This window comes from Polypterus senegalus, chromosome 17 (assembly GCF_016835505.1).
Source record: "Polypterus senegalus isolate Bchr_013 chromosome 17, ASM1683550v1, whole genome shotgun sequence".
Lineage (NCBI taxonomy): Eukaryota > Metazoa > Chordata > Cladistia > Polypteriformes > Polypteridae > Polypterus > Polypterus senegalus.
The window spans coordinates 52442289-52455541 of NC_053170.1; the positions used below are offsets into that span (position 1 = coordinate 52442289).

The 13253-nt window shown below is 39.4% G+C and overlaps 1 protein-coding gene across 3 annotated transcripts in view; it reads right to left on the bottom strand.

The window, feature by feature from the left end:
- Positions 1-13253, bottom strand: part of dlgap3 (discs, large (Drosophila) homolog-associated protein 3) — an 828395-nt gene that overhangs the window by 447511 nt on the left and 367631 nt on the right. For all 3 annotated transcript variants that reach the window (XM_039739473.1, XM_039739474.1, XM_039739475.1), the window contains one exon: positions 583-686. The gene's annotated coding sequence lies outside the window, so the exon portion shown is untranslated. The remainder of the gene's footprint in view (positions 1-582; positions 687-13253) is intronic.

A 13253-nucleotide genomic window follows, 5' to 3' on the forward strand; every position in this document is an offset into this window, starting at 1 on the left:
CAATCACTAATCAACTCCTATCTCTTCCTCGCAGACCCAAGGATGAGCCCCGGGATGAACCATAATATCACTTTTGATATGGCCCTCTATGTCCCACTACTTCCTCCCTGGGTGCTACTCAAACCAGTAGTAACTCCACAACACAGACACATTTTGAGACTAAGACTTGCAAGGACCCAAGACATCCTCATCATTGCCTTTTTGTTTCTTTTCATTTTTGATTTCATTTATTAAACAATATTTTGTTTATTTATTTATACAGAAATACAGCACTTTAAAAAAAACTCTTATTTGCAAAATAAAAAGTATGAAGCAACAAACCTCAGTTCCAAAAACTGCCCAGAGTGTATGCTTGAAATGTCAAAATCTAGTTATTTAATAAGACCATTCAGAGCAGCAAGGAGAGGGGAAATCACAATGCTCCATAGGATTTCTACTTTAAAAACCTATGTATTTCTATGACTCTGTGGCAAAAAAACACTTGGTAGGATTTCTCTTCCAGAATATATGTAACGATTTATAGAATTTTAGCAGCTTTAGCTGTAACTTAAACAACTATGGCAAAATCATTTTTGTAATTACCTGTGTAATAGAAAGATGCACCCTGATCATCATGAGGCTTGGCTCCTTATGGAAGATCATACTCATCAAAGCACTTAAGACAGTTGGAGGGAAGCAGCCCAAGGCTAAAACACAGAAAAAATTCAAAAGGTTAATACATTTTTTCCCAGTGTAGTGTGGTTGTCTTTTGTGATTCACTTTTGTCTTAACTGTCTATTAGCTCAGTTTTGAAATAATGTTCTTAACACATTCTTAAGGCGCTCTGCAATAATGTTAAAAGAGCTATAAAAGTAAGAATTGAGTGGTTAAAAAGGATTAGGTTGACTGGCTTGGTAAGACTTATTGTACGTCTGTGAGTTAGAAAACCATGTTGGCAGGTGGTATTCAAAATAATTTCTAAGAGTGTAATAAAGAATCAGGAGATGGATAATGTCTGGTTCTTTACTATTCAACTGTGACAGGATAGCAGAATTTCTCAGTGAGGATATGTTAAAGGCAAAATCACCAGACCAAAATCACAAATGCACAAAACAAATAAAATTCTTTTCACTTGTTTTACTTGCCCCATAACATATTAATTATTGATAGCTCTATCATTGAATTATGGACACCATCATATATAGGTGGAGTGTGTTAACAAGGTGCATCCCATGATCTTCATTTCACATGACCAGCAATGGGCATAGTAATCATAAATGACAAGGCCACTACTATGCAAAGATGAATACAAAATGGTTTCACAAAATACAAACAGTGATGTCAAAATGCAGCAAAATGACATCACCAACAGAATGATAATATATTAAAAAAACACCTTTATACGATATGATACTAAATGACTCCATACATGTAAAAACCACACCGTCAACTCTAGCAAGGGAAACGAGTAGAAATAACATTAAATAGCCAAAATAACAAATAATAATGTTCAACAGTAAGCTGTCCAAAAGTTTAGGGGCCATCACAGAAAATGCTTTGTCACCGCTACTTTAGTCCAGACTTTGGTACCTTAGAGGTCTCATTATTTTATACAGTATCAGCAATTACATAAATAATTGTGAACAAAACCCTGCAAAGCCTTGAAACTACTCAATAATAATTAAAAATGAATTCTATACTGAATTGGAAGCCAGTGAAGTGATGCTAAAATTGACAAAATATGATCACAATGTTTGGATCGAGTAAGTCTAGCTGCAGCGTTCTGCAGTACTTAAAGCGGGCAAGAGAAGTGCTGGTCAACATAGCTAACACAGCACTGCAATAATCAAGAGGAGATGTGATTAAAACAAATAATCCTTTCAGGGTCTTCAAATGATAATGAAGCCATGACCTTGCCAATAAAATGCATCTATAGATAGATTATTTAAAAGAAAGGATAGACATTTCAGCATGGTTCATTTAGGTAATGCTGTTGGTAATTAAGTACATTTGTTCCTTTGTTTTTATTTATTTTTTCACAACTTCAAAGGATTTCTTCAGTGCGTTAAGCTTCACATGGAAAGTCTACTAGATTTAAATGAATAAAAAAAGAGAAAACACAAATGAGGCACAGAATTGAAACATGAAGTCAGTTCTATTGTTCATCTAACCAAAACTGAAACCCTAAAATCACAATGAGGAAATTGGAAGCAAAAGTAAGGAACCAGGAAATCTATATAGCAATAATTAACACACAAACAGGTTGTTTTCTTTGTAAAACCTTCAAACTTGTATAATGATGACTATAAAATGCTGATTTATTTTAAATGTCATGCTATTGGTGTGAAATGTTTAAATTTCAGGAACCCACGCCATAGCAAATGCTGTCATCTCATTATAACAGTGACTCGAATAACAATGCCCCGGGAAAAACAAAATGGTGACAGAAAAGTTACAAAATAATTTCTAATAACTAATAACAATTTATGAATGAAAAAAAATTACAAAACTGGATTCAGTGTCTTGAAAAACCCATAATGGGAAATAGCCAAAGCCTAATAGAAAAGGCCTAAACAAGTGTTCAGACAATGGCAAACATACAGACTCATAGCAAGTGATGTCACCATTGCCATTTTTCATTGTTGTCACAAAATGAACATTGTTAGGGTGTGTCTGCAAGTGTGACATCCCAGTGGATGCACTTAGCAGAACAAGACATTGTTTATTTAGTGTCTGCATTTTGTTTTAAATAAATAGGAAACTACCTTCCTAGATGGAGTGACTCTAAGCAATTTAATTTTTTTCAGGATTTCTTTATTTTTTATCTTCTGTCAGCCTATGCCTTCGAGTTCTGGTCACTTTGTTGAATTTATCCATTACTGACGCAACCCATCTAACTTCTCTGTATGATTCACTCTTGATAAACCTCTCACCAAATTTAGAGAGATCATTTTGTCCTTTCAATTGTTTGCACAAGCATGAAAAAAGTTCTTATAAGGACAAAACATTAGGGGAAACAAAATTTTGATCCAAACAGGCCAATTTCTGCTATAATTCTTAGGCATTCTTACTCTAATCTTTCACATGAATGACACTGGAAAAGTGTGCTTCTCAAAACTTTTGATTAGGTAGAGCAACACAATTGCATGGTATGTTAAGCCAGTCTGTACTTTCTGAGTCCTACAAGCCTGTCTTACAATGTCAGTTTAATTGCAATCAGAGTTGAAACCATGAAATGTAATAGAAGCTGTCAAAGCAAAACCCACGTACATTACTGGGTACAATTTAACAAGAGTTGTCATATAAAGCTCCCAAGTGATATATTTAATGTTGAAAAGTGAATGCTGTCAAGAAATGGGACAATAACCAGCCCACTCAGAAGCCAATTCTACATATTAACAGACTTCCAATTATACATTGTTAGAAGTAGCAAGAAGAAAATGCCCTCCTGATGTCTCCATACCAGTAATAAATGTCAAGGAATCGAAAGTATCATGTGTTTACTTTAAATCTAAAAGAACATATAATGAAGGGACAAATAGGGGGGACCTAACAAAAAAAGAAAAGACAAAATAAGGACACACTGCTGATTTAGGTATTCCTTGATTTTGACATCAGGAGAGATGCTTAGCATACCTTCCCACCTCTCCAGCACTGGACCACATCAGTGCAGTTCCTTCTCATCTTTTCCCTCTTTCTAACAACCCTTCCTTTCATCTTTCATCAGTGAATCTTAGTCTCAATAAAGAACACAACCCTCAACTCATTAGACATCAGGCCTGAGACTTTACACTCCATTCTAGGACTACCAGCAAACCCACGATTCTCAAAAGAATCGCAAATCCAAGAATGGCAATCATTTCCTGTTTCCTCCGATATTTGGAGGGAAGAAAAAACATGGAGGGTGACTGCGTCCTGGGAAAGTTTTCATTTAATTAAATAAACATATTTGTACTAAAGCGATTTCTTTTTGGAGCCGTGACTTATCTGCTTCTGGTGTTTCAGAAGCGCGTTGTATGCACCTGCGTTCATTGTTTATATCCATGCTGCCTCGTTTTTGTTTTTCTATGGTTGTGTCGTTAGCTAGAATTTGTTTGCTGATGGCGGCGGATTTGTGTGCTGAAGTGAAAATGGTGGCAGATCTGGGCTTGGAGGGCTACATTACTAAACAAAGGTGGTATTTGCGGTGGTGTGTGCGGTCGTGTTCAGGCGGCGGTGGGAGTGTGTACGGCTTGCTTGTGGCTTCTGGCATCTGTGCATATATACAACCTGGCGTGCACGCTTTACCTCAAGTTTAGTTTACAGGATGTGTTGTGTTGTTTTGGTGCCACATACTGACTCTGGGAAGCCGCTGGGTTTGACTCTGGGGCACTGAGGCGCAGTGTGTGTGCTCTGTTGGTGCTTCTGGCCTCTGCAATCCTTGTATATATACAAACATTACTAAACGAAGGTTGTATATGTGGTGTTGTTCGCGTTCGGGCAGGGGTTGTATTGTGACCTGAAGTTTAGTTTACAGCTTGTGTTATGTTTTTTGGGCGCCACCTACTGACTCTAGGGCACTGAGGTGCAGTGCGCGTGCGCTTTCGGTGCATCTGGCATCCGTGCATATATACAACCTTCGTTTAGTAATATAGAGTAATGTGTTGTCAGAGCTACTGCAATTATCTAATGGCTGGAGTACCAGCATGTGTCACCAAGCCACTATAAAAAAGATTCAAAATGCCGTGGCATGTCTGATTTTCAACCAGCCAAGGCAGTCACATGTCACTTGTCTTTTCAGATCTCTACATTGGCTTCCTGTAGCAAAATGTATTAAGTTCAGATACTTAATTCTTGCCAACAGGTTAGTCAATAGGTCAGCACTTGCATATATGGAGAAAACAGTCAGATCCTATGCTCCTTCTTGACCATGCAGGTCTACTGATGAAGGACATCTGGTGATGGAACTCTCCATGGTATCACATCTTAGTCCAGGCTCTGTTCATGTGAAGATCCTAGAGGGTGGAATGAGTTGCAAACCACCATTTGAAATTTGGACACCCTTAATGTGTTTAAGTAGAATTTAGAGACTCTCTTGGTTGGTTAATTTTGGTCTTAGATTTTTATTATATAGGAACTGTAACTCAATTTTATTTCTGTTCTGAGTTCTCCACTTACGATAATGAATTTTGTAACCTTGTCCTGTAGCACTTGCTCCCGAGCACTCCCCCAGAATGATGTTTACTTGGTCATGCTGGATAAAATCATCTGCTAACCAAATACATGTAAATGTCAAGACTCAGAATCTCTTTGAAATAAAAGAGGAAGCCCTCTTTGACTACAGACACCTAGTGGACCTCAGTTTCTCTGCACCCTAAGTCTTGTTTAATCCTTAGGAGTCTGGATCTCAATACTATCTTCCTAGCTGCTTATTTTAAAGGAGCAATACAGTCACAGACTGTGCTGGATGATCAGGGGGGTGCTGACCTTCTGAAACTCCCCTAGCTTCATTCTTAACATGTCTACATGGTTTTGTGGTATCTTGCCAGCTCTCAATGAACTATTTCACTTAGTAGAGAGACATATCCCTAGATTCAAGGACTGGCTTAGTACCCTCTCTCTGCCATCTTTCTAATTTTTTTTTTCCTAAGACATAAGTCTTTCTCTCATTCTTCCTTGATGGCATGCACAACTGGGACTAACACCTCCTAATGGCCCACAAAGGTGTTCTGTCGCTGTTACTGCTATTGTGTCCCTGAATGTTTGTTTTTAACAGGGCCTTGTGCTATCATAGTGGTGTTCTTCACTCTGTACACCTCTTGTCAGCAAGGAATCCTATCACAAACTTTGAAAAGGCATGATATTTTTCAAGCCTTTAATCGAAAGCCGTTCATTCTCCTAGTTATTAAAGCTGAGATAAAATCAGTGTATTTGCATCCATTGTAATCAAACTGTGTTTATATGGAAATAAATTAATGTCTTCTAGAGGCTTTCATGGTATCTGAAATTAAACAGATACACAGCTAGCATAATTAATAAGAGATTCAGATAGACTGACAGGATGACACAATCCTCTTAAAATCACAAAGATTATTGGAATCCACTGAAAAGACAGTAAATGGTGGGCACATGCTGGACTTCTTGAACAAGAAAGCAGTTTCAGTGAAGGCCTAAGGGCGATGTGTCTCCTAAATACTGTATGGTCAAAATAAACTCTAATGGTAATTTAACAAAGCTGCTTTGCAGGTTTATAATTGGAGTTTGAAGCATCGATGTGTGTCCTGCAGCCAATATACTGAAATCTTATTCTTTATTAGTTTTAATTTGGGCACTGGTGTTAGACACCTAATCCCTGTTGTAAAAAAGCATGCTGATGGGTGGGGACTTTTGAGATGTAGGCATAAAGAATATGAACAATTTAAGACATCCTGTGTCTGTAATTTGGACAGACATCAACATTGTTAACTATTTAAGTAAAAAATGGACACTCCAAAGAATGCTGGAGTGTAAACCAAAAAAAACCTTTTAATTCAAAGAAATGATGTATGCTGTGAGATGGTGAATATACAGGATCATATTGTAAATTGGGGAAACAAATACAGTAGTTTATTTTGCACAACATTACCAAGGAAAATGGTTAGGGAAAAAGAGCTCTGACACACGTGAAAAAAAGAAGAGTTCAATATAAAAAAGGCAAAGCATGACTGAAAAAGAGAAAATGAAGAGTGAGAAAGCTGAAATCAAGAACCACAGTAGGGGACAAGCTGAAATCCAAAGACTCCAAATGGAGGGGAAGCAAAAGTCTTTGGGAGAAAAGCAGTGAGACAAGGAAGGAAAAAGAACTTTATGTGCCAGCAAAAAATATATGAAACTGATTATTCCTCATGTGAGGGTAAGTCTTGATGGGAAGTTAAGAGTTGAATCCGATATAATAAATAAATATTATTTGCTAAAGCACTTTTCACGTTGACAATTAAAAAAAAAAAAAAACAGTTCCCTAAAAAATGTTTTTGGTTGCTCCTCAACAGTTCTGGACTATATGAGTCTTCTTTTGAAAGAATGCTTGAACATATGGCAGTTTGCCTATCAGACCAAGACCGACGAGGATGATGCAATTATCTGTCTGGTCCACAAGCATTTTTCCAATTTGGGTAAAGCTGGCAGCACTGTGAGGACCATGCTTTTTGATTTTTCCGGTGCCTTTAGTATTTTCCAGCTATCCCTGTTAATATGCATCTGGATGAGCCTATGGTGTCTTGGACAATTAACTATCTGTCGGGCACACCACAGTTTTTGAGTTCTGATATGGATGTGAGCAACACTGGAGTGGCACAAGGAACAGTCCCGTCACCTTTTATCGCACATCACAAATATAACACCAGGCCAAGTAACTTTGCAGAAATTCTCAGATGATTCTGCACTAATATTGACATGTTGGGATGTAACAGAGTATAAGACTTTGTTTCTTGGGGGAAAGATAATTGCAACCTAAAAATCAGCAAAACCCAGGAACTGATATTACTGAGTATTACTGCAAGAAAAGAGCCTTCATACCCGGTCACTTTTTAGTAAGTTGATGTGGAGGTTGTGCACTGCTACAAGTATTTGGAGGTCCTTATTGATGACATTCTGGACTGGTCTCAGAACACAAAGGAACAATATAAGAAAAAACAGAGCTGAATCTCTTTTTCTTAGGACACTACATTCCTTGAATCTGGACAGTGACATCCTTATTTGTTCTACCACACTGTGATGGTTTGTGTGATTTGCTATGCTCTAGTGTGCTGGACAGGTAACATCACTTCAAGAGAAGCCCATTGAATTAACAATTGAATTAAGAAGGCAGGCTCTGTTATGAGACTCACCCTCAACCTGCAAGTGATAGTTGTAAGGAAAGAATGAAAACAAACCTTTGTACCATTTTGAACAATGTTGCACATCCTCTTTGAGATGCACTAGCATCGAGAACTTACAGCCACCCAAAATTATGTAGCCAAAGTGTGTCAAGAAATGCTACTTGGGCTTGTTTTTATCAATAGAAACACATCTTTGCAATGGCTCACTGTGACTGTGATTTCTCTTTATCTTCAGTCAAGTGTTTATTGAATTCTTGTGTGTGTTTGCAATGTTGTTGTTGTCCGTTTTAATAAATATTTCTCGATCTTCTGTAAAATTACTCATGAACAAATGAAGATCTATCTATCCTCAAGAAAGTTATTTCTGTACATAAAACGTTTTTTAAGAGTGCATTAGTATATTAGCTTACAACCAACTGTGAATGGAGTACAGGTTGGTGTCACAATTCAAAGCCCAGTTTTGCAAAGGTTTGACCCATTGTAAGGTGGCTCATCCACATACCCCTCTCAAACAGCACTTAAGCATTCTTCAGCCTTACCTTGACAAAAGTGGCCTTAATTCCTTTCATCAGTGAACTTTAACCCCAACTCTGCTTCACATTCTACAATAAGCTGTCCCAGAAAAAATAAATAAGTAAAAAAAAGAAAAAAACTTCCAGACTTCCTCCCTGGGTTACTTCAAAGGTTGAAGATTGTCCACTTTAACTGCATGGACATTCAGCTAGAAGTCCATCTTGCAGGCCCACGCTTTCCCCGTACAGTACCCTATTCAAGTACCAGATCTCTGGGGTAACTCTTAAGTTACCTGCGTCTTTTTGTGCACAAATGTCTTATCTGACATTTGAGACTCCTGCTGCAGTCAACAGAGGATTTCTGGATGTTCACCAGAGCTTCTCCTTCAGTTATAGAAGAGAGGTACAACTGGAATATGTTAGACCAGCTGCACTCGACCAATACCTTTGTCCAGACTAATTTGTTGCACACTAGTATTTTGGACAGTTGCAAACATTTCTTCCAGGCTGAAAGTACAACCTTTAGAAACTTTACTTCTTGGGTGACATTAATTGACAGGGTACACATTACCATCCAGCACTATCTATTTCCCCAAAGTGGCTGAAACACTGGCACTATGCTACTTTTTCCTTGCCACTAGGGTGGTATTCGAGCCTCTCACAACCTTTTTCCAGCTGGTCTGCACTTCAATCTAAAGCATATGACACTACCTTAAGAAATATTATAATAAAACTGAGTGAAATAATAGATTTTCCATCCATCATTTTTCTCGGCAGCTTCTCTTTGGATGAAAGGATGGTTGACCTAACAGCTAGGCAGCAAATTAGCTCTTTGCAGATTACCCACTTAAGGTAAGCACCATGTAAAATATTTGGAATATAATAAAAAAATAAAATGCAGTCATAAAGAAAAACACATGAAAACATGTTTACACCATTCTAAGAAAACCTTATATTTCATTTTTACTATTAAAAATTTCTACATGTAACCTGCCGAAGTTGGGTTATAGAATAAATAGAAGAATCTATATATATAATTCCCTAAGGGCACACAAGACAGAGAGCCACGTCCGCCAACTCACAGAGCCCTGCCCGCCAACTCTAAGACCATGGGATATGCACGACAAGGCCACGCCGGCCAACTCTAAGACCATGGGATACTCTCGACAGAGCCCCGCCCGCCAACTGTAACCCTCCTCCTGCGTCCACCATCGCTCTCGAAGCATGTGCACTGCTTGCTCATGTGCCCGCACGCAACAACTCACAAAACACAGCCTCAGTCGCTTTCGTCTGTGCTACAGTCCACATGCACCTCTGAGCCACATTGACTTTTCATTGTTCTTTTCGATTCCGGCTGCTTTTCTATATACTAAGTCAACCATGGCACGCAAGGCAGAGACCATGGGATAGGGATATGCACGACAGAGCCCCACCCACCAAGTCTAACCCTCCTCCCACATCCACCCTTGCAAACTGTTTTACACGCTGCATACAGCGATTCCCATCATGTTTCTTCTTAGATGGTCCTGCAGGAACAGGGAAAACCTTTGGCTACAAAAAACTGATTAATACCATACTAAGAGCATAGTGTTTTTGTTGGCTTGCCCACCTGCCATCCCACCTGACTGTTACCAGCATTCACCGTAATGTACTGAAGTGTAAAACTATCGCAGCTGCTACCTCACAAACTGCCCTTATTCCCCGGATTTCCCTGACCCCATCAGATTCAAATTTGCCTTTTACTTTTACACGCAGACAATTTCCTGTTAGATTGGCCTTTGCAATGACAATTAATAAGGCACAGGGCCAAATTTTCAAAAAAGATATGCCTTTATCTGCCAAAACCTGTTTTCAGTCACGGACAATTGTATGTTGCGCTCTCCAGAGTTCCATCCTTTCATTCACTCATAGTCGTATCCTCAAATCCACCCCATTTGGACAACTGTGTCTTTTAGGAAGTGTTCACCCATCAATAAATAATTATGCAGCGTATCCTACACCGCGGGCTGGCTGGTTTATAATATTTCTTGCCTTATGTGTACCGTCAGTGTTCCTCTGTTGCCTTTCTTTGATATCCTCGTGTGTTTCAATCTGCTAAGGCTGGCACTTCTCACTTGATCAAGTTCAGATTCTGTCATTTTGAGGTACGTTGCTGACCTCCTGTTTGATTTTTGACAACCACAGATGGGAAGGATCCCCACAACCTATTGTGAAAACATCAATCGTATTCTTATGATTATTATTATTATTATTATTCTCCATGTTTAAAGTGATTCTTCGCAGTCCTAAAATGCCATTCCTCGGTATCCTCATGTGTGTCAACCTGTCTTGCTTGGCACCAAAGAGAAACTGACCAATCAGATTGCCCAGAGGGACTAGACATATACACATAGACAAGAGTTTTTTACTACATAGACTAGCTGTGCTACTAGACTGGCCAGCATGCGAGCAAGAGGAGAAAGGAAGGCTGGAGGTTAAAAGAAATGGAATGGAAAGAGAAACAGGAAAGAGAGTAAACAAGAGCCCATCCTGGACAGAATGGAGACAGGTGGTTGGGAACGAAGCCTCAGGACGAGGACCCTGAGGCCAAACAGAGGGTGCTCCTACTGAGCGATCGCCAGGGAGTAGGAGTGGCTCAACATCAGTGTTGTGCATGAACTAGTTCAAAAGAGCGCATTCATTGAACAAGCTAATTTTTCTAAGAAAGGTGAACCTAATGTGACAATTTGCAAGTGAAGAACTTGAACGTGAGCTGGTTCAGTTTTATGTAACATTCTGGATCTGGTTTAGGTCCAGATTAAACATTTTGCCTTACCCTGTAATGTAGATGTGGAGCCAAATCCGAATACGGTGTTCGGATAAGCACAAATAGTGGATTTTTACAAATATTTATTTCTTATGAATTTTTTGCCATTTATTTGTATTCGAAAAAAAAAAAAAAAATCAAAAAGAGACTCTCTGTGTCTGCCTGCTTGTGCTTAAGCTGCACCCCCGCTGACATGAGCATGCGGTGAAGCTCCGCTTTCGCTTTTAGGAAAACGACGTACTTTGCGTGGCCAGTTTTTTTTTTTTCCCCCCCATTGGACATGCAAAATGTGACACGAATTTTGACTGGCAGCGTAATAGGTTAGTTCACCTACATGCTGGTTCCACAGTTACGATTTGTGTCACACAGTTGGAAATAGAGCGGTAATTTATATGTATACTTGCACTTTTTTGACTGGAAGGAGATCAACATACAATAAATGGTTATATGTGTGTGTTGCTGGATATAACTCAATAAAGTGTATTTAAATAAAAAAAGTCTTCATAATTATTGTATTTTATTTAAGAACACTGTCAAAGCCTAATATAAAGCATGCAAAACTGAAAAAAGTAAACTCATGGGTCATTTATTCTCACTCCTTAAAAAATACAAAATAAACTGTATATGAACTAGTTCAAAATTGAAATAGTGAACTATGCATGTGAATTTATTCATTTTAATCTGTCTGAACTGAACTTTCAGCTAGTTCTTGTGAATGTGTGAACTGGCACAACACTGCTCAACATGCAGTATTCTCACACAGACGCTGAGGGACAGGCGGCGGGAGATGTATGCTGCCTGGTACGGTGCCCCCTTGGTTTCAGAGGACCTGGCAATGGGGACCTGAGCATGGATAGAATGGCTAACTGCACCTGTCAGCTGGGAGTCTACTCAGTTTCCAGATCCTGTATAGGATAAGCTGAGGAGAACGTCAGCTTTTAGAAGGCGGCATCAGGAGTTTTAAGAAATAGTGAACAGCCTCTCGGATTTTACCCAGGGTTTTTAAATAATTAGTTATTGGATGGATTTGGGCTTTTCTTGGTTTTAACCTCCACTGCCTGCACTTGGTTATAAGGGATGATTTATTTATCCATCCATACATCCATTATTCAACTCGCTATATCCTAAATACAGGGTCATGGGGGTCTGCTGGAGCCAATGCCCAGCCAACACAGGGCGCAAGGCAGGAAACAAACCCTGGGCAGGGCGCCAGTCCACCTCAGGGTGCACACGCACACACCAAGCACACACTAGGGACAATTTAGAATCACCAATGCACCTAACCTGCCTGTCTTTGGACTGTTGGAGGAAACCCACGCAGACACGGGGAGAACATGCAAACTCCATGCAGGGTCTCCAAACTGCAAGGCAGCAGCGCTACCCACTGCACCACTGTGTTGCCCTGATTTATTAATTTAAAGACAATTCTGCACTGCACTTTAATTTGAAACACTTTTTAATTGGAGTGTTTTTAAATAAAAAATCACTCATGGACCAACCCCTTGATTGGAATGTATGTGTCCTCATTTGCCTGGCTCATCCCTTGGTTACATTATCGGCAGTGGCAGGTTCAAGAGGCTCCAGGAAGGACCCAGTAGTGTGGAGCCGACCCACACTCCACCGTCACATGATGGTTAAGAACTCCATCATAACCCAGTGGGTTAGATGATCGCCTTTTTGTCTACGGAGTTTCTGGATATGCCCTGTGATGGATTAGTCCCCCAATTCAGGGTCCTGGTACTGCCAAGATCAACTCCAGCTCTACATAAATCCAGAAGAACAGTGCTATTCCCTGTCTGAGAAAATGTTTCCAGAGTGGATAGTGAGACCTAATAGTGTTAATCAGTATGTCTTGTTAAATACTGAATATTACTATCCAATGTTCTATTGCACTCTGCAGTCATGGTAACGCAGTTGTATGCTGAGCACCCTCACTGGTTTAGAATGGGTCAAAGGAATGTGTGAGAGCTAAGGAGCCCTCAGTTCCAAATTGTTGATTCAATATTCCTTTGGGCAGTCTTAGATACTTCTAAGCAAGCATCCAGTGAACTCTGTCAATTTTTTTTTTATTTTACCTCTGCTGGAGACTCTCAGTTTATGTAACAGTTCAGCTTTGGACTG